General features: G+C 46.7%; 1 protein-coding gene across 2 annotated transcripts in view; it reads right to left on the reverse strand.

Moving 5' to 3' along the window:
* Positions 1-20818, reverse strand: part of ZNRF3 (zinc and ring finger 3) — a 96353-nt gene that overhangs the window by 48674 nt on the left and 26861 nt on the right. The gene's annotated exons all lie outside the window — the stretch shown is intronic.

The raw sequence follows: 20818 nt of genomic DNA on the forward strand, positions 1-20818 counted from the left end.
CAGGGGAAGGCCCCTGATGACTGAAAAAGGGCAAAATACTGCACTTCTCTGCAAAAATGCAAGAAGACAGACCTGGGAAACCCCAGAGCAGTTGGCCTCACTTCAGTGCCTGATAAAATTACGGAACAGATTGTTATGGAAGCTCTTTCCAGGCACATGGAGGACAAGATGGTGACTGAAAAAGCCAGTTTGGATTTACCAAGGATAAATCATGGTTGACCAATCTCAGTACCTTTTCTGATGAAGCAACTTGCTCCATGAATGAGGTGAGCTATGGATGTCATCCACCTTGAGTTCAGTGAAGCGTTTGATACTTCAGCATCCTTGCGGACAAGCTGCTAAAATATAGACTAGAGAGCTGGACCATAAGATGGTAGAAAACTGGCTAAACTGGCTCAGAGTCTGCAGTTACCTCAGAGTGGTGGTTAATGGCTCAAAGCGGCAGCTGGGCACAAGTGGAGTTCCTCCAGAGTCAATACGAGGTCTGATACCATTCAATATCATTATAAACAACCCAGACGAGAGGACCAAATGCACTCTCAGTGAAGCCTGCGGTTGACAACACACTGGGAGGGGTGGCAGATAGGCCTGGAGGAAGGGCCATGGGACACAGCCACTGTGGCAGGCTGCAAGCCTGGGCCCCCAAGAACTGCATTAGGTTGAATGAAGATAAAATGTAAGTCCTACATGTGGGATAGAGTGGTACTGAGCAGCAGTACAGGCTGCATATGGTCCGACTGGCTGCAGCGTAGCTCTGCTGGAAAAGAGATGAGGCTGCTGACAGACAGCGAACCATGCGCGAGTAAACAGCTGAGGCTGCACCTGGAGCACGTGTACAGCTGGCAGATCAAGGAACGCGATTATTCCACCATACTTGGCACTTGTTAGACCACACCTGGAATAATGTGTCCAGTTTTGGTTGGAGAAGGTCCAGCAAAAGGCCATCAAGATGATAAAAGGGTTGGGGAACTTGACATATGAAAAAGGTCAAAAGAATTCCATTCATTCAGCCCAGAGAAGTGAAGGCTTGAGGAGATCCAATCAGCCTTACAGGCAGCTGCAGAGAAGACAAGAGGTTGTCTTTTCATGAGGGTGCATGATGACCAGACAGGAAGAAACATGCACAAGGATACCTCAGAGAAAATTCTGTCCAGATCCATGGAAACAGTTCTTCACCCTAAGAGCAATAAAACAGTGGAACAGGTTGCCCTGAGAAGTGGTGGAACATCCCCCACTGGAAATGTTCAAGATTTGGCTTGACAAGGCCCTGGATAACAACGATGCTAAGGATGTGCTTCCAATGGAAAGCTGGATCAGATGACGTCCAGAAATCCCTCTCAGCCTAGACTTCTCTATCGTTCTTTGATTCTAAGTTCCATCCTCCAAATCAAGGTAAAAACAATTTGCAAAAGCTAGACTTGCCATGTTGCAACTTCAGCAAGCTGTTGTCACATTCCTGAAATGGTTCAATGCACATAGCCCATTAGACATGCAACTGGTTTATGACTAAGCATCCCACTAAATAAAATTCTATTTGTATTAAAGCTGGACTTGTTGGACTAGCAGACTAAGCAGCTGTATAGAAGGAAAACTCAGTAGGGTAGAAAGGTCCAACGCTCTGCAGAGCTTCAATCCTCATTCACTGCCAATGGGAAGGACCACATTAAGCATCATAAAAGTGACAGGGGCAGAAGTGAGACCGAGTAAGAAAGTTCTGAATATTAAACTCAGCTTCAGCAACAACCAAATTGTAAAGGCAGGAAAAAGAAAATCTGAGTGAACACAACTGCCGCTATCTGGTGTCTGCCCCTTGCTGGTGCTGGCCGGCTTCACCCACGTACTGGGCTGCAAACAACTGTCCAACTCCATCCAGCTGCTGGGTGTGCTGCGGGGCAGGGAGAGCACTGGTGCTGGCTCAGTCACACTATTGATACAGCTGTCACAATGAGCTGAAAAAACATACCCTCGGATTTCAAAAGTTTTCTGCAAGTCTTGCTTCCACAGGACACTTACAAGAACTTTGCAGTGAAAGTGATGGATTTCAAGTTTCCTTGGAAGATTCTGCTCTCGATTTTACCTTTCACTGGAGTGATAATGTTTTCTTAGCAGCAACAGCGCATTACTGTGTTGGGTATCATACTGCTAAGCTTCTTTCTACACCTAACGGAACAGCTAATCTCTGCTCTGATTTTCCTCATCTATAGCCTTGGATGTACAAGATGTGTGTTTAAGAATACCAGAAATTACTCATCCGCATGAAAAATGTTTCTGATAGCCCCAAAGCAAGGTCTAACCCTAATTGAACCAGACATGCCAGTAAAGGCAAAGACAGACACACTGGAATACTGGCTGGCCAAAAACGCAGACTTTATGGAACTACAAAAAACAGTTGCCTGAGCAAACAAAAAAGGTTATGACAATGCATTCACTTTGTCCTGCCTTCTGTTCCTACAGAACTAAACCTCTCCTGAAGAAGACCTTTCTCCCCAATCAGATTGCCCCAAATTACTGGCTTTTATACAACATTTTTTATTTAGTGCTTGGCTCTAATCTGAATCTTTCAGTGCCCTCAGATGAGGAATCTGTGGGATATCATGCACGTAGTGATGCTTGAAGTAGAAATAAAGTAGGAACTTGTGGCAAGTTACCAGTTTCCCACTCAAAAAACATTAGAAAACAAGTGAAGGATGTTAAGTGAGACCCACTTTCACTATAGCAGTACAGGTCAGAACAAAGCTTGATTCTTCCACTCAGAAGTGACAACTAACCAAAAGGAAAAAAAAACCCAAAACCAACCAAACATAAAAAACAAAACCCACACAAACCACAGAGTACTAGCTCATATTCGGTGAGAAACATGGAAAATTTCTGTCAGAGTAATGATGAGCTCAGCTCATTACATACACTGCCCCGCACCAAGACAGCCTAGAAACTGGCCCAGCCCTGTGCAATAAAGTCTGTGCTTTGTCCCAGCATGAACTACAGATTTGGTAGCTCTATGACATGGAACAATTACCCATGCACTCGTTAATGCCACTGAAAAACACCTAACTGCCATTACTTTAAAAAACAAAAAATCTCCACTTCTTTCATGTGAGAAGAAATTCAACTGGGCCACAGAACAGAGCCCAGGGCAAAAACGTGGCACTGGGTAGGGAGGAAAAAGTAGCAATCCGGAGGAGTTTCCATCAGCACAAAGTAAGCCTTTTTAGAGCAAAGGCAAGATACCTGGCTAACACCCTCAGCGAGAACAGTGACTGGACTAATTGTATAAAGTATTTTAATATATAAGCTCTACTGGAATAATCAACATGACACCCTGACTCAAAAGGCTGCAAAATAGCCAAGAGAGCATTAGCAGCACTCATTTTTTGCATTTCCTCTTGAAATTTTTCCTTCTTACCTATTAAAAGAGAAACTGCTTCTTAAGGACTACAAAAATGCCTTTGCACTTATCCTCCAGGATAGACTTGAGTCATCTCAGCTGACACAGACTTCCCACCGATGGCTGCCACTGCTGTGATTCTGACCTTCAACAAAGATGCGGCTACTAGCACAACTGCGTCCCCGCAAGGCTGCATTTGTTCCTCCTACTTACAAATACAGTGGAACGGAGAACTTAACTTTTCCATCTCCGTCCACTCTTCTGTACCGGCAGAGCAACCCGTTGCCAAAAAAAGTGATTAAAGGTTCTTGACTGCAATATTCCAACCCAGCATTACTAAGACCCCACCAGCAAGAAGAGGCTCAGGCTGTAGCTTCTCTCTATCGGTGCTTTTTGAAGAAGGCATCAGAATGTGCCATCACAGATGAGAAACCCAAAATCGTATAAATGGGAAAAAAATTACGTCTTTCAAGAGCTAAAGATCAGTTTTTTTAAAAAAAGCAGGTAGGAGTTGCTACTGTCTCTGCAGCCTGGTAAAACATGAGGGTTTATGCTGGCTGCAGCTGGGAGGTAGCAGGCTTTTTAGAAGAGGTGAAAGCCGGCAGCAAGTCCTCACCACCCCGTGCCCATCCAGACCGGCTTTGCTGGGCAGGGAGGAATGTCTGGCAGAAGTACAAAACTCCATTAAAACACAGTTTCTTTTTGCTTTCAGACTTCTTTTGTTGTTGTTGTTGTTGTTTTGAAGAAGAGCATCCTGCCAAAAACCAGATCACCACACAATGTAACATGACAGGACCAGAGCGCTTCGGCAGTGTGCTTTTCCTGGCTCACAGCTGTGACTGTGCGGTCCAACCCAGCGGTTAGCATTGAGCCCACAAGTGGCTTCCACCGCACTTTCTCCATAGCAGAAGCACCAAGCATTCCTGAAATCCTCTCGCAGTCCACTTTACTCCAGGAAGTATGCCAAACAGGATGATGAGAAACCCAGCCTATGCTGCAATTAAATGTAAAAACAGAGATACGCTGCTGAACGCATCCACCGTGCGGAAAAGGCCAGTACAATTCCACAAGGCAGGCAGGCCAGTCCGACACACAGCCCTCCAGATCCTGTGAAAAGGAGCAGTAAACTCTGAGAGCAGCCAGGATAGGTTTTGTGAACTCGGGAAGCAGACCTCGCCACTGACCTCGCTGACCAGCACACTCATCACCTGAAGCGAGCAGCAGCATCATTCCCTTACTCCTTTGACACAGGGATACCCGGCCCCTCACACAGAGCATGTGAAACGCTTGGGAGCCATTCAGCTGCACCACAGCGCAGCTTCAAATCCCTTGGGAGAGGAAGAAAACTGCCAGGCAGTGACAGAAAGCGATGCCTGGCATGGCAGCATGCTCCCGGACACCCTCCTGCTAGGACTGCCCCAAGTCAGAAAGACGCTGCTACAAACACCCGCAGCACATGCACGTAACAGATGTGTTCAGAACTGTCAACACAGCACATCTGCACCAGATTTACTGCACAGGCAGGGACGGAGCACACTGCCCACACTATGCCGCTGAGCCACCCCCTGCAACAAAAAGCAACTGGACACTAATTATTCCAAACACTTTGCAAGGGAAGCTCCTCGTCCATTCAAACAGAAAGCTGGCCTCTCCTTCCTTCAAAGAGTCTCAAAAGCAGAAGTCCATGATAAGATGTGCATACCCAAGATAATCTGAGGGCAGATTTCTTCTCTCAAGAATTTAAGTGCTTTGATTACACCGAATTCTCCTACCACAGTACCACACTATTGACAGAGCAAAGGGGAACAAAGTCATGTTTATAGTTGTGTTCTTAAATGGGTGACGGATGCTGGTAAAAGATGCAGGCACAATGCCACTAAGGACGGGGGAAACTGGAGAGAAAATTAGGAGTAAAACGATACCTTCATAGATTACTTTGGCAGAAGATGGCTGCCAGTAGCTATATAGTAAAACAAGAGTTCTGGCCATATATAGAACAAGACAGGCCCCAAAAATGCACTGATGACCAGAATTTTAGACATAATCATAACTGGCTGGGGAAAATGGGATTACCTTACATCTCATGAACAACTACAGTTGTCCCATAGCACTCAAGTGGGGACTTGGAACTGCAAGTACCAGGCCAGTGCCACACCATCTCACTAGCTCAAGTTAAATACGTCATAATGGAGTTACGAATACTTTGCGAGTAAGTTTTCTAGCAGAAAATATGAGTAGGAAGTATGAAGACACCCTGACAAACATTCTACAACATAATGGGGTCTATCTGTTCAACCCCAGGGAGTGTTTGGGACACAAGAAGAATGAATATAACTATCCAGCAGCCAAAAAACCCCACTTGATTTAAACTGTTCACGTAAGGAACCCTAAAAGGAATTTCGATTTGCATTCCCTTGGCAAAAGCACATATGATGCACGCTTAGAAAAGGAATGAATTTGGCTGGGATGAAAATTCCAAGAGTGTTAAGAGGGAATCAAAATACAACACACACATGTGTGTGCAGCAGAGAAGGTAGTATTTCAGTTTACAAAAGCACACAACTCTGTAAAGATCTCTGAGCTACTCGCTTCCATTTTAGTAAGGAAGCTTAGCAAGTAAATTGACAGATCTCATGCTGACGCAAAATTTCACCATACTGTACATCTCCAGACCAATAGTAACTCTTATTTGTATGTGCAGACTCATTTGTGACCAATTTCCAAACCCAGTACAGTTCATTTTCTGACGCATAATCTGGTCTGGACCCTGGCTTTCCAGGAAGTTCTTGATGTCACCTGGAGATTAAGAGCTGACATCCTTCTCCAGAGGCCTCTAGGACCACTGGCAAGAGAAGATACTATTCTGTGTATTTTGCAATAATTGCTAACAAGCATAGCTGGTTTGCTTGGATTCAGAGTTGCGGGAAACTGTGCTAGATGAATGGAGAAGGTTATGGAAGAAGAGAAAGGCAAGTTAAAAACACAGATTCTTTATTTAAAACTCAGAGGATGCCTTGGAGATAAACAAAGTAACCTCAACAGATGCCATGCATCAAAAAAAGCACGCAACAGGACTTGCATGAATGACCACATGACAGATGACATCAACCCCAAATTGTGCAAAGCGCGTGACATGGTCCCACACAACATCCTTGTCTGTAAAATGGAGAGACACGGATTCGAGGGCTGGACCACTTGGTGGAAAAGGAATGCGCTGGGTGGTCACGCTCAAGGAGTTGTGGTCAACGGCTCAACGTCCGGGTGGAGATCAGGGACATCAGGGGTCCATACGGGGACCAGTATTACTGAACATCGTTCCTGGGGACACGGACAGTGGGACTGAGCACATCCCCAGCAGGTTCCGGGTGACACCAAGCTCAATGGGGTGGCTGACACTCCACAGGGACCTGGACAGGATGGAGACATGGGCCCCTGCAAACCTCATCCAGTCCAACGAGGCCAAGTGCAAGGTCCTGCACCTGGGTCAGGGCGGTCTTGGGAACATGGACACGGGCTGGCGAGGAGCGCGCTGAGAGCAGCCCCGCGGAGAAGGACCCGGTGGTACTGCGGGATGAGAAGCTCAACACGGCCCAGCAACGTGCGCTCACAACCCAGAAAGCCACCCCAGCCCTGGGCTGCATCCCCAGCAGCGTGGCCAGCAGGGCGAGGGAGGGGGCTCTGCCCCTCTGCTGGGACCCCCCCCCAGCGCCGCCTCCAGCTCGGGGGTCACCAGCAGAAGGACACGGACCTGTTGGAGCGAGTCCAGAGGAGGCCACGGAGATGGTCAGGGGCTGGAGCCCCCCTGCTGTGGGGACAGGCTGGGAGAGCTGGGGCTGTTCAGCTGGAGGAGAGAAGGATCGGGGAGACCTTACGGCACCTCCCAGTGCCTGACGGGCTGGCAGGAAAGCCGGGAGGGACTCTTTATCGGGGCCTGTAGTGACAGGATGGCGGGGTAACAGTTTTTAAACTGGAAGAGGGAAGGTTTAGATTAGAAATTCTTTACTGTGAAGGTGCTGAGACACTGGCACAGGCTGTGGGTGCCCCATCCCTGGCTGGGCTCAAGGCCAGGCTGGACGGGGCTGGGAGCAGCCTGGGCTGGTGGAAGGTGTCCCTGCCCGTGGCAGGGGCTTGAACTGGGTTGTCTTTAAGGTCCCTTCCAACCCAAACCATTCTGTGATTCCATGCCTGGACAAAAATCAGCTCCCTTAACCTAGACAAGTTATACCAGGAAATGAAGGAAACCCATTTGAGTTTCATTTCAGCCTACTGTAGCTCCTGCCAGCAGACTTCTGAGCAATACAGACAGCTGACATGGGGAGCCTGGTGGGGGCAAAACCTTAAAGGAAAAAACTTTGGTATATTCTTATCCATTTGTGATCTGCACTTTTTCTTGGTGAAATCTTGCATTATCCAGCGATCCTATCTTCCATGACTTCTGCTTTTGGTGGTATGTGCCAACAGAGTTAAACATTGAAGTTGGCTCGAAGAACTGCATCTTCTCCAGACATGTAGAGTAAGGCAGGTTAATTCCCACAAAGGCAAAGAACTTGTGGCATATACACATGACGATTTGATCTAAAGATGGTAAGAATTCTTTAGCAGGTACAGTTGTTTTGATTCGGGAGAGGCTTTCAGCTATCTATGGACTAGAAAGGTGACCGGCAGAAAAGGGCGTGCTGTTTGACTCGTTAACCCTTCATCACACTTACTGCAGTAGTTCAAGTGTCGTTCGTACAAGGATAGCAACTTCAAGGCTGCATTTTAGCAGCGAAGAGGTTGCTCCAGCGAAATACTCTGTGTATGTCTGACTTTGCACTAGCGGAAAGGCTGTTACAGAAACTCTCATTTTGATCATGGCCCTGTCTCCAAAGCCAGAACACAGCCATAATCTTCCTCTAAAACTGAACGTAGGGGATTGTTCATGCCACAAAGCACCTCGATGTTTCAGTCTGCACAATCCCTCCTTTCCTTCCCTCTCCTTTTCCAGCCTGTCCATGTGATGAGAGAGGCTAAAGCTAGACTTGTTCTTTCGCGCAGTCCTGGCTTTGCTACAGCAAACCTGCTGGTTAGTTCCATCTTGTTTCAGTCAAAAAAACATCAGTGAAACTCCAACATTATTCCATTATTCATCTGCACATTCTAACTGCCTGCCCAGAAGCAAAACCCTTCTGTGTACCGATCTGTATTCTGGTCAAAGCACTTGGAAGGCTTTTCCAGCACCGCAGCCCCCCGACTGCGCGTTTCACACCCAAGACCAGTGACACGACCTGCTACCCGAGGTCCAAGCGCATCCGTCCTGGCAGCAAGGCAAACGTAATTACGGGTCCCAATGCAACAGCTGAGCTGAGGTAAGCTTGCCCACCCAAGAGGGGCAGGGAAATGTTCTCGCACAGGCTGAAGGAAGACTACAAAATGAAGTTCAGTAAGTATCATGCTTGAAAAGTTAGGTACGCAGCAACTGCCAAAATGGGTTAGACTACCCAGCCCACAGTAGCAGCTCCTAGAACACCACACGGAGTTGTGATCTGTATGCTCACCTCTGCTCATGCTGTATAAGAACAAACAGATTACATGAAGGCGGCAGGTACTGAAAAGACGCATCGATGCTGGGTTTCCTTTAGAGAAGTAGCAGAGGGAACACAAACTTACCGCTGCCCTTGCCCCATGAAGTCCCTTATTTCCAAGGGAACAACCTATTACTTTCACAAGTTTACATCTCTGTTCACTGTTTCTAGCTGGGGTGAAAGGAGAGAGGCTGAGTTTGCTGGTTGTTTTCTGAAAAAAAGGTAATACCAGGTGATCCAGCAATATTCCAGCTAAGGATAAACTAGTTACCTGCAGATACCTCCTACATCCGATTCTTCTAATTTGGGGTGATATGCTGCACTGAGGGGTTCCCACTGCATACACAGGCACATCCAAGTTATTTTCTTCATGTTTGTTGTAAAATACCCTGTTACTTGTGTAACTCCTGACTTTATTCATCAATATTCAACAGCCACTGCAACTGCCATCCCACTCCCCAGGCCCAGATGTTAATAAAGCCTGAAGAAACCTCCAGCAGATTGAGCGCTGACACAGGTGGATTGCAGTGATTGCACCATTGAGAAAAAAAGTGAGAAAGGAGATGGTAAAATCTGTAAAAGTGGGTGAACACTGCTAGTCACGATGCTCTGTACTAAAGCGCCTCACCTGTTTACTGTAGTGACAATGGGACACTTGTCCCTGTGCTTTGTTTGACCCCTCCTAACACCTCACTTCTCTCCCTCCAGCTACGGTTTCACGAAAGACTCTCATGAAGGGTTTTGTCAGTGTTTAGCAAAGCCTGGCTGTTCAGACACCCCAAAGCAGCCAGTGTCCACAAAAAATGCAGCCCAGGCAAGGGCTGTAGGGCATCCCAGCTGTCCCTGCCAAGGGGTTGTGCCCTGTGCTGTCCCCGAGGGCGCTGCCAGAGGGAGGGAAGGGGGACACAGGACACACACAGAGAAAGGACACCCTATAACTAAGAACAATTTTGTCCTTAAAAAGAGGGGTGGGGAACTAATGCCAGTGGATTGTTACAGGAATAATGCAATGTCCTCACCACAGAACTAATCAAACCTCCTTTGTCCTATATACAAACGCCAAACCGAAACTGCACATTTCTGCCAGAAACCATTTTCCATGTGCAAGACACTTTATCCATACAGAGAGGTACAAGCCACAGAGGGGAAAAAAAACAGTTGAGAATGCAGAAAGCAACGAGGCTTAAAACGCACAACACTCCATCCCATCCCCCTCCCCTCATGCCAACCTCTCATCTATAATCCAACACAAGAGAGACAACAGGCAAACAGCAAGAGGTCATCTTCAAAGGGCTGGTTGCCAAGGGAGGCCAGCAGGCATGTCCCCATCAAAGTCCAGCAGCTGTGAGAGAGCCACAGAGGTGCAGCTTCCCCTGGGGCTGCAATGAAATTCAGAGATGGAGGACAGTGCCGGAGCTGCTCTAGTCAGCGATATAAAATGGGAAGCTTTGCACTTGGCAATACAGAAAGTATAAGAGAGCAAGGTTATGGTATTTTAATCCTTCTCTCCGCCCAGTTTTGCACTCCAGACACTTGAACCACCATTTAAACTCGTCAGGATACACACAGCAGAATCACTGCTGCAGGAGGCAAAGGCAGCACCGAGAATCAACTTTCTGCTCAGTTCAGAATTCGAACTCTGGCTCAGGGACGACATGCAGGACGGAGATGGACAAGGCACCGCGGATAACATGCAGCCTCCTGGAGTTTCATTGCTTCTCACAGAAAATACAAATACATCTTCACAGTCAAAGCCTGTAAGACTGTCCCACAAAAAATCTGCCTGCAAATATTACCCGGCAAAGCATGTCTCATTTTTCCTGGAGAAAGTATGAGATAATAACACAGACTCCTAGCTACCTGCAACATTTGCATTAAAAAATTAGAAGCCAATGTATCAACAACCACAGATTCGGGTTCTCAGCATTTCAGAACTTTAGCTCTTTGTATTAAACATACACATGATGATCACCTGTACAAATTAAAACTCCTAGTCCTCAAATACAGGAAAAGAAGCTGCAAATGCAAGCAGTGAAATCTACCAGATTAAGTAAAATTGGAAAACAAAGAGGAATTCAAAATCGCTCTATTATAAACAAAAACTTTAATGTTAAAACTCTGACTTCTGTGGTTCCCAGAAGCTAGGAGCTACTCTGTTTTAGAAAACTGATTGTCAACTTCCCCTGGTAAGTGGCCTAATTAGTTGACAGAGCTTCGAAATACAGTCGTTGAATTATCAGGTAGTGGTAGGACAGAAATAATTTCATTATATTTACCTCCCACCTCATGCCTAGAATCTTCCCCAAAACACAGGCAGAAGGGAAGCAGCTGGCACTTGCCAAGGACAGGACAAACAGCCGCACGGCTTTAGCACGCATTCTGGAGCGTGACGTCTCCGTCAGGGTCAGCAGGTGATGGCAGCACGAGTGAAAACTCAAATGGCACAGTTACATGGTCTGAACGAATCCTCAGGGTGGCAACACCGAGGTCGACAGGAAGGAAGGCTGAATATTGAGAAAGTTCTGGATGACCACCTTGACTGAAAGCCAGTCTGAAAGCAAGAGGCACATCAGCGATAACGATATCAGACTTGCATTCGTGTTAGCATGAGAAGTTTTTCAAGGCTGACACACAGTAGTTCATACCCTAAAGGTGTACCCTATTCCTTAGGTCAGCATGTGAACTAAGCTTTGAATATTTACATAAAGACTCTTTCAAGATTCTATAAACCATATGATCTCTGGCTAACAGAAGCTCCTTCAGCCTGTGCCTCAAAAGATGCCCTTGAAAGTTTTTGACTAGGACAAAAATACTGATGCCATCCACCATGGCAAGGCACGTTAAACAGCCTAAAACAGAATACCAAGCCTGTGCTTTCAAAGTGACGTGCGAAAGTTGATTAAAGAAATGAATGCCTGTTGTCAGCAGACTTAAATTCAGCATGTGTCTGCACCATCACCAGAGCGTTGTCAGAGACTGAAACCAAGGACATGTTGAAAACCCTGCATAACGGATGTTTATCCAGAGTTTTCTATCTCTCAGAGCGTAAAGAGTTTGTACCTGCGCACACAGCAGACCTGACGCCACCTACCCCACAGATGCCATGCCCAAAGGTGGGGCTGTGGGGCATCCCTGCATCCCTGCCACCGCATCTTCAATGTGCTGAGCACCCCAGGAGACCTTCCTTAAGAACTGAAGCACTGTACACCAGCTTGGCTTCCTTCTCTTGAGCACTCCTAGCATGACTTACTCTCTGGGAAAAAAACCCACCATCGCCACCTCTTTGAGATGGTGCTTGGGAGACAGGCTCGCAGCTTGGAGGCGGGAGCGATGATTCCTTGGGTCCCCGTGCAAGCAGCACCTCCTGGACACACAAGCCCAGGGGAGGTCAAGTTCTTGCACCTGCTGCTCTCACCACCCGGACCAGACTTGCCAGCACCCGACCTTCTCCTCCGTGTTCTCTCTTAGCTGCTCCCCCTGTGTTGTGGTATTTCTAAGGAATCTTATTTATTACTCTGTCTTGATATGGGACTCCTGTGCTGCATACTCTGTCTACTCTGTCCTCTCTCCTCTGCCACCAGCCCCTCGTTCGGACCCAGCCTACTGCACAGCTCTTCACAGATCCCTGGTACGACACAAGAGGAAGAAAAATACTGAAATCAGCTATGGGTATTACGGGTCTTAACCACACATTTTCCTTCATTACTCTGCTACAGACTTGGACTGTTTTGGACACCTCCCCTTTCTTCTTACTTTTTAATGCATCTCTCTGAAGCTTAACCTGTAAGTTTTCTAGTCTTCAATATATCTATATCCATAAATAGATGACTTGAGGATAACTATCATATTCTCATCTTGAATTTTATCACAAATTACAAAGCACCTTCCCGCTCTCTACATTTAACTTCAGCTTACATTGCAGCAACCAAAAAAAGCTCAAAAAACCACCCGTGACATCTTTCGCAGCCTGAAGACAGAAAGTTCCATCTTAAATAATATTTCAGAGTTTACATTTTGGTCAGATTTCTGTTTACATTGTATAAGCCATCCTGGAGCAATACACAGACAGGTAAAGTTTACAGAAGTTGGGCTTCCAACTCCAGCAGCCACACACCTTCTCATATCCCACCTTCACCACTTTGTCCTCCAAACTGTCTCTAACTCTCACCTCCAAGGCCCATCACTTGACGTCTTTTTCCATTTGACAACCTAGTACACTTCAACGGGTTTGCTTCCAATTTACAGCTTCTGTCCATGTGAAAACACTTGAAGGTTAGGAAAATTATAGAAGGGAAGGAGCCAACAGATGCCCAAAGCACCTCCAAAAGACAAAAAGTCTCCAGATACGGCCTCCTGCTTGTTTCCAGACTGTCCCCTCTTCCTTCAACATCAAGTCCTCAAGAAACTGCCTCGACCGCATCCTTCATGCTCTGCCCCTGCTTCGCACTCGCATCTACCGCGCCAAGCCCAAACGCCACATCCAGTTTCACACACGCTTTTGTCGGGTCCAGCGCCCTGACAGGCACTGGCATAATCTCTCCAACCTCTTTAGAATGGAAATACAGGTGAAGCCAAAGCTGCTGCTGCAGCTAGGTGAGATGAGGCTCTAGAATATGCCTCATGCAAAGGAACGCGACCTCCTTCGCTGGGAGGTGAGGTCACCTTCCCATCACACTTGGGCTTGTCCCACAGTCAGCACGGGATGCATCCCCCCGTGGCCTCTGGATTCTCCCAGGATTCTCCCAGGGCCACTTACCCCACTTCTGAGCCCCCGGTGTGAGCAACGCAGCCCCTGGGGAGATGCCGGGCAGCCTCTGCAACATCCACTCTCCTCCCGTGAGGGCTCCCCAGCCCAGGAGCGCCCAGGAGCACCCGGGCAGCCCTGTGCCACGCCGCTGCGCTGCCCCACGGCCAGGAGAGCAGGCCGGCCCGCTTGCCACAACTCACCCAAACAGAGGATGGAGACGGCTGGATTCCCACCCCAGCAAAGTCACCTCCCTGCATGACTGTACGGAATCATTCCTTTCCCCCTCCGCCCAACCGCCTCATCCACAGCACAGGGAAAAGATGCCCCTGCCCAGAGAGGAACCAAGTACTTAAAAAAAAAAAAAAAAGAAAAGAAAAAAAAAAAAAAAAAGAAAAAAAAAAAAAAAAGAAAAATACTGGCCAGTATTACGGCACAGAAATCAGGTGCAAAGAGCTGTTCCTGAAAACGGATTAAGGTTTAATGGGTTTCTTTACATAAAAGAAAAGTTGGTGCACTGGGCTCTCCAGTTCAGGTAAAGTAATGAGTAGCCGCACTGTTTTCAAAGTCTTCCATTGTAAGAATTCAGTGGATATTGAGACTTTCTGTGTTATCAGACAGGAAGAAACACTCAAATCCAGCGGGGAAAAAATGCCCTTCTTAAAAACAGCCACCTGATGGCAGCCTGTGGCTTCAGTCCTATTGTTCCAAGTGGCAACTGGCAACCATTTTGAGTGAGATCAGCTCTACACTGAGTCACCACTGAGGAATGTTCTGTAGTAGGGAGAATGACTTCAAAATAAAAAGCTATTCTTAATTCTAACGTAGCACATTGCTGAAATAGTCACTGCAAATACTCCCATCTCACACACTCTGAAATTCCTCTTCTCTCTTCCAGCCTCGGCCTGTTCTATTTTGCACAGCAAATGACCAACTTCGATGTACGGCCGTGTCCACAGCTCAGGCCAGCGCGCCACTCAGAGCACTGTCGGCGTGCAAGGCTGCCCGATGCACAGTTCCATTCGCTGCTCACACTCTGGCCTTTGGCATGCTCAACCAGAACGCCATTCCGCACTCAAGGAACTACCGGTCCTTCGTTCTCATCCACCCTCCAAAGGCATCTTTAGAAACTTAGCGCTTGGTGCCTGAAGGATTCGTTTTAGATTATTTAAAGTCAAACTAACCATAATGAAAGTTTCTGAAATTCTGGAGACCTGATACTCCCCCTTTCATTACAAAGAGCTCAATTCCCTCATCTAAGAGCAAAATTCTATTCCACTTTGAATACAGACCTGCAAAACTTAACTGTTCTACAGAACTGTAAACAAAACAGCTTTCCTCAGCTGCTTCTCTGACATCATATTAATGTACAAGCTTATCATACTACAGCACCCTATATATGGGGGGCAGAGGGAGAACCAAGGTATCAGAAGTTTCTAAAATTTAAAATTTACCTAAGCTCTTTTGTCCAAATACTTTTCTCTGGCACCGCTGTTCCACATGTTCATTTTTATCGAACTTGTATAGGAACGCTCAGGCTAGAGCAGCGAGTGTTTCATACTTTAAGTGTGAGATTTAAGGTAGCCCAATTCAGCCTTAATTTTAGATACTTGTGCTGTATTTCAGGATACAACAGTTTTCCCTCCTTCTTTCCCCATCTCTTTCTGGATTCCACCTTCCTATGGCCATTAATTTCATTTCTCTTCCAGACCACCCCTTTCCTTCTTCTCTTCCATCCCACCACCTTTTTTTTTTTTTTTACCTTTTTTTTTTTTCCCCTAACCAAGTCCTGTAGCACTGGCAATCATCCCATGCTCGGTAAATTCAGCAAATTATTGGCTTGGGTTCAGCGCCGTGTATGTCGTGTTGGCACACCTCACCGTGGAGGTACGCCTCACTGACTGGGAAATCAATGGTGTAAACCGTACTCCAAGAACGCACCAGCGTGGGGAGAACGTATGCTGTCTGCAAGACATTTCCCTCACATGTGAGAAAAATTGGACAGTGCAGTGAAGGAGGTAAGACACTATGAGAAAAGAAAATATAGTGTTGTGGTTAAAGCAGCTGAATGTTTCCCAAGAGACTGGATCGCCTCCTCTGCCGCAGAGCTCCGATGCAATGTTGGGCAAGTCATAAAAACAGCCATACAGGGTGTGACCAAAAACCCAGCCGGCGCAGCATCCCATCTCCAACAGTGGCCAGCTGCAGAAGTTTGGAGAACAGGAAAAGTAGAACAGATACAGAATGATTCTTCTTTCAATACAGCCTCTTAATTAAGGCTGTCGGTGATTAAAAGACTTCCAGAGCTGAGACTTCACGCAGAACATTGTGTTGAATAGCAAGCAATGCATCTACATTCCATGATTTTGCCTAATTCCTTTCGGATGACACCCATACTTTTGGCTTTTACACCATCCTACAGGAAGTAGCACAACTTACTGTTTTCAAAATATACATTATTTTTCTGACTTAAAAGCTGCTTTGTGAATTTCACGGAGCACTTGTATTGCAAGGAACAGCCAAAACTTGTTCCTTAGTCACTGCCTCTACATCAGACTTGACCCAAAGTCTCTCGTCAACAGCCTCTTTTCCAAGCTGTAAAATTCAGTCCTTTCCAGTGAGCGTCACTCCACTGCATGACAAGGCTGATCCACAGCTTGTCACCTACCCGCTCCTTTTTCTAGTCTCCCTTTCCAGTTTTACCATGTGCTGACTTGAACCGTACACAACATTCAAGCTCTCAGAGCCCAGTGGTGCCCACAAGGTCTTCTGCTTTGCTTTCTGGTCCTTTCCTAGTAACTGCAACACTCTCCTGGAATTTCCAGTGTTCCTTCTATCAGGGTAAGGCTTTCAAAATCAGCTTTATTCTTAAGAAGGAAAAGAAATCTTAGCCACAACTTTGAGAAGCCTTTGACATTCCCTCTTTGTTCCTCCTGGTACATGCCTCCAGCTTCCATTATGATTAAGCAAGACCCTTCCCAAGATCAACACCCATATGTAACCCACGGTATATACAGCACATATATATATATATATACACACACACTTGTTGGAGAGAATCCCTTCAACCAAGGTCCTTACATGGCACATTCAGCCAGAGATAAACACAGAGCAGGGTCTGAAGAAAATGTGACATACTCAAAAATAAAAACAAGGTCAATGGAATCTGTGCCCAATCACAGAAATAAACAGAAAAGGCCAGGCACTGTGAAAGAACAAGCACACTCACAAACGCATCCCTCTCTACTCCTCTGCTAGGGAACAGCTAATATTGTCCATGGTATTTAAATAACTGTTGGTGCTTATCGTTAAAAATACATGTAAAAGCCTCTTCCTTTCATCAGGCATTTTGAAAATAGATTAGTTATGTATCTATAGAAAGCTAACATATACTGTGAGCACTGAAGGCCATATGAAAAAGCTGCATTAAACGCGTGTGGGCAGGATGCTTCAGTGACTGTCGAACCACGTACAGCCACTGTCAGGTCACTAATAGCAGACAAAAGTATTTATCACCAGTCTTCAGGCAAATAATCCAACTCAAACACCCTCTACCAAACCTTGGCTTCTTTCTAGTACCTAATAGCACAACAAAGCATTGCCTGATTTTTTTCGGAGCGCTTCAAACCATCATAGCTACTATAGTACTAAAATAACATATTGCTGACTTCAAACTTGCCTCTTACTGCCAGAACAGGGAATAATTTCAGGCGCAGGAGCCGCAAGCGAGTGAAATGTTCTCGCCCTTCAGCAGCCAGCCCCTTCCCCTGCCACTCTTCTCAAAGGAGCATCAGCCCAGCACTGGCACTCAGCTCCCTGCTGATGCACACATTCATGTGCACTGACAGAAGTTTCCCATGCAATACCGCATCACCTCTCAGTGACTAACGTTATAAACTAGCTTACTACGCTGGAAATTAATACTGTGCACTGTGAACATACTTGCTGGCCCTTCAGCTGGTAAACTCCTCTTGCTACCCTTTCCCAGGTCCAGAAGGAAGAGGCCAAGACGACCACATCCAGCACTGCTCATGTTAGGCTTTAAGGATGCGTTTTGTCACCAGGGTAAAGCAGTACGCTTGAAAACATGTGTGGAGGAAGAGCTGGGGGGAAGAAGTTCTCCCTCTCTCCCCACTGATCACAAATCACATAATTTATCTTCCCCAGCATCTTTAGGATGCATTTGAAGCTGGTTCATCACAAACAGGTCAACAAAAGGCAGCCCATCATCTCCAATCAAACAGGACAGAACCCACGGTCCCAAAAATTAAAATCCAGCCATTCAAGTAAACTTCTCTTTGCATGAAGAGATGCCAGACAGAATTCCTGGATTTGTACCTGCAATACTGTCACACAATAAAAAACCTCACACATTTTCTCCTAGATTAACAACTTTTTCCAGTGTCCAAGAATTGGAACGAACAGCTCCGACACTGCCGCTGACAGCGGTACAGCCCAGCTCCCATACAAACTCCCGCACGCTGGCGCCTGAGCAAAACCTGTTCAAGATCAAACTCATCTGCTCAGTATCATCATCAGCTTCCTGTTCATTCATCAGGATATGAATGGCTACAATAGGGCCATCGAGACAAAAGATGGCTTCAGAGGGAATGCCTGACAGAGGGAGAAGTTACATCAGCCCAACGCTCCTTTGTTCAAAGGGCTCTGAACATTAATAGCAGCTAAAGACCAGGCAGCTGCTGCACAGAATTAGAAAGAGACAGAAAGAACAATTACTTCCTGGCAGTGTTTTTTCCCCTGCAGCTCAAAAAAAAACCCTCTACCAAACTTATGCTGAACAGTACGAGAATGAGAAAAATTCTGGAGATTTCATCACCTTCCCTCCATTCCTGCCAGCGCGCAGTTCAGCCGGTACCTGCCAGGGATGCCAGCGAAACTGCTGTCCCAGCCCTCCTGCACTACACGCACCAACTCGAGCTCCTTTGCTCTCCAAAAATAAAGGCAAGGACAATGTCACAGCATGCAGCAACTCTCACAGGGCCCTCAAAACCAAAACAGATCTTCCCTCTGCTCTCTCAAATTCGGACAAGAAAGCTACCAGCAAAGTAACAGGCTGGGAAAAGATGTGCAGAAAAAGCCACCATGGGCTCTCCCATCCTGGCTGATGCTAACAGGCGTCCTGAGCCACAAGCCGGCAGAGCCTGGAAGCGGGTACTGCAGAATTCTCACAATGTGCTTGCTCTAATCTTACATTCCTTCACAAGTATCTGCTGCTGGCTTCTGCCAGAGAGTCACTGGAGCAGAGGAATTTTTTTTATTTTTTTTTGTTAACTTGGCATGGCAGTTGTGTTAATTCACTTGGTCGCATGAATCAAAAGGCCATGGATACTGCTGACAGAAGTGGCCGCACAAGCTCAGTAGAGCATACAGGGTATCAGCTAAACCCTCTTTTTTCATTCTGCTGCTCACTAGAAGCAAAAGCATGGGGATACTGATGCTGATGCACACTGATGGCAGAACCCTCCAATTTATCCTCTTCTACGGGTCGAGAAACACCTCTGCTTTACTAACTGCTGGCTACTACCACAGACGGGAACAGCCTGTCTCCCACATACCTGGGCAGGGTTCCCAAAAAGGAAATATTTTAAAGCAAATGCCTAAGTTCCCAGAAAGTCATGGTAACTGCTAGGATTCCCACCCCAGAATTTTTCTCTAGCCTCTCCGTATCATGAGGGGAAAGTGCCTGCAGCAGGAACAGAAGGACATGTCAGAGCCCATCTCGGAGCTCTGTAAGATGTGTAAATTTCCTGGTGCCTGAAGGTTTGGTAACTAGAAACCAAAATCGGAGTATTTCAAGTGTACTGAAGTTCTTTCTACTAGTGTCAAGTATCAAATCAGACACATCTGTGGAAGAGGCATGGCAGAAGAGAGATCCAGGGGGGTGGAGAGAAGTTTTGATGCTGACCAGCAAAACGGAGAGATTTCCACATGAGACAACGTAGGAATGCCAGTACCATCCCACATACTCCACAATAAAGAAGATTGCATCCCTTTTTGAGCAGGGACCTCTTATTAAGGTAATAAACAGCTTAAGCAGACTATAAATGTAGCTTCGACCTCGGAACGAAGCACAAAAGTTAACCACATGTGCAGTCACCTTTCCCTGGTGATCGATGTTGAGGCTTCAGATGCCACCGTTCTGGGTGCTGCCCTGCCCTGCGCTGCAAGCGGTCTCACAGCCATCAGGGAAGGAAAGCTGGAGATTTTGCCAGATAGAAATAACCACTGTGGTTTCTGGCCTCCTGGAATATGTTTTGGGACTGAGATAATCCCACTAGAGCCGCCTTCTAAACCAATCAGTAAGCGAAGCAATGCAGAATGGTGAAGTTGTCTTTCAGTTTGGGAGTTAACACCTTCCCAGACTAACGGGAACAGCTCCCCTTCCCACAGGGACGGGCTCAGATTCTCCATCACACAGAGGTACCCAACCTCCAGACACACGCAGGGGTACCCCACCTCTAGCCCACGAGCAGATGCACACAGACTTCGCTCACCGTCCAAGCAGAAGCTCAAGCATCAAGCTTGTTCTGCTTGAGCTCCAAACATGTACAAAATCAATGTGACTACGTTAACTAATAGATGTTGCCTCTCTGGTAATTCTTACTTATTCAGGCTTTGCCTCATGCCCACAAGGTCACGCAGGTTTTGGGTATCAGACTGTGCCAGCTCAGGCCGTTTGCCCTACAGCGTCCAGATGCGCCTTCGGTGGGAAAGCTGCACCACCGTGCTCTGGCTGACCATTTCACAAGGTTCCCTTGGAAAAGCTGTTTTCTATCCCTTGCCTTTATAATCAAAATGGAAGTTCAGAAACACACTTCTGCAGATGCAGCATATAACGAGAAGTGAGGTTAGGAAAGGAGAAGGCTTCCATCCCTGCACATCTGTTCCAGGGATGTCACACCTCTCCTTCCTTCTCTCCACACACAGGGGGGCAGGACAACAGTGTCCTTCCTGTCCGCAGCCTGTGCCTGAACAAGCCTGCGCTTCTTGACAAGGGATAAGGCTTATCGCAACACCTCTAACTCCACCTTGCCTGTGTTCAACTTCTTTTCATACAAATCCCAGAAATTTGCAACTGGAGTTCTCAAGAGAAAACAAAATAGT

This window comes from Falco peregrinus, chromosome 2 (assembly GCF_023634155.1).
Source record: "Falco peregrinus isolate bFalPer1 chromosome 2, bFalPer1.pri, whole genome shotgun sequence".
NCBI lineage: Eukaryota > Metazoa > Chordata > Aves > Falconiformes > Falconidae > Falco > Falco peregrinus.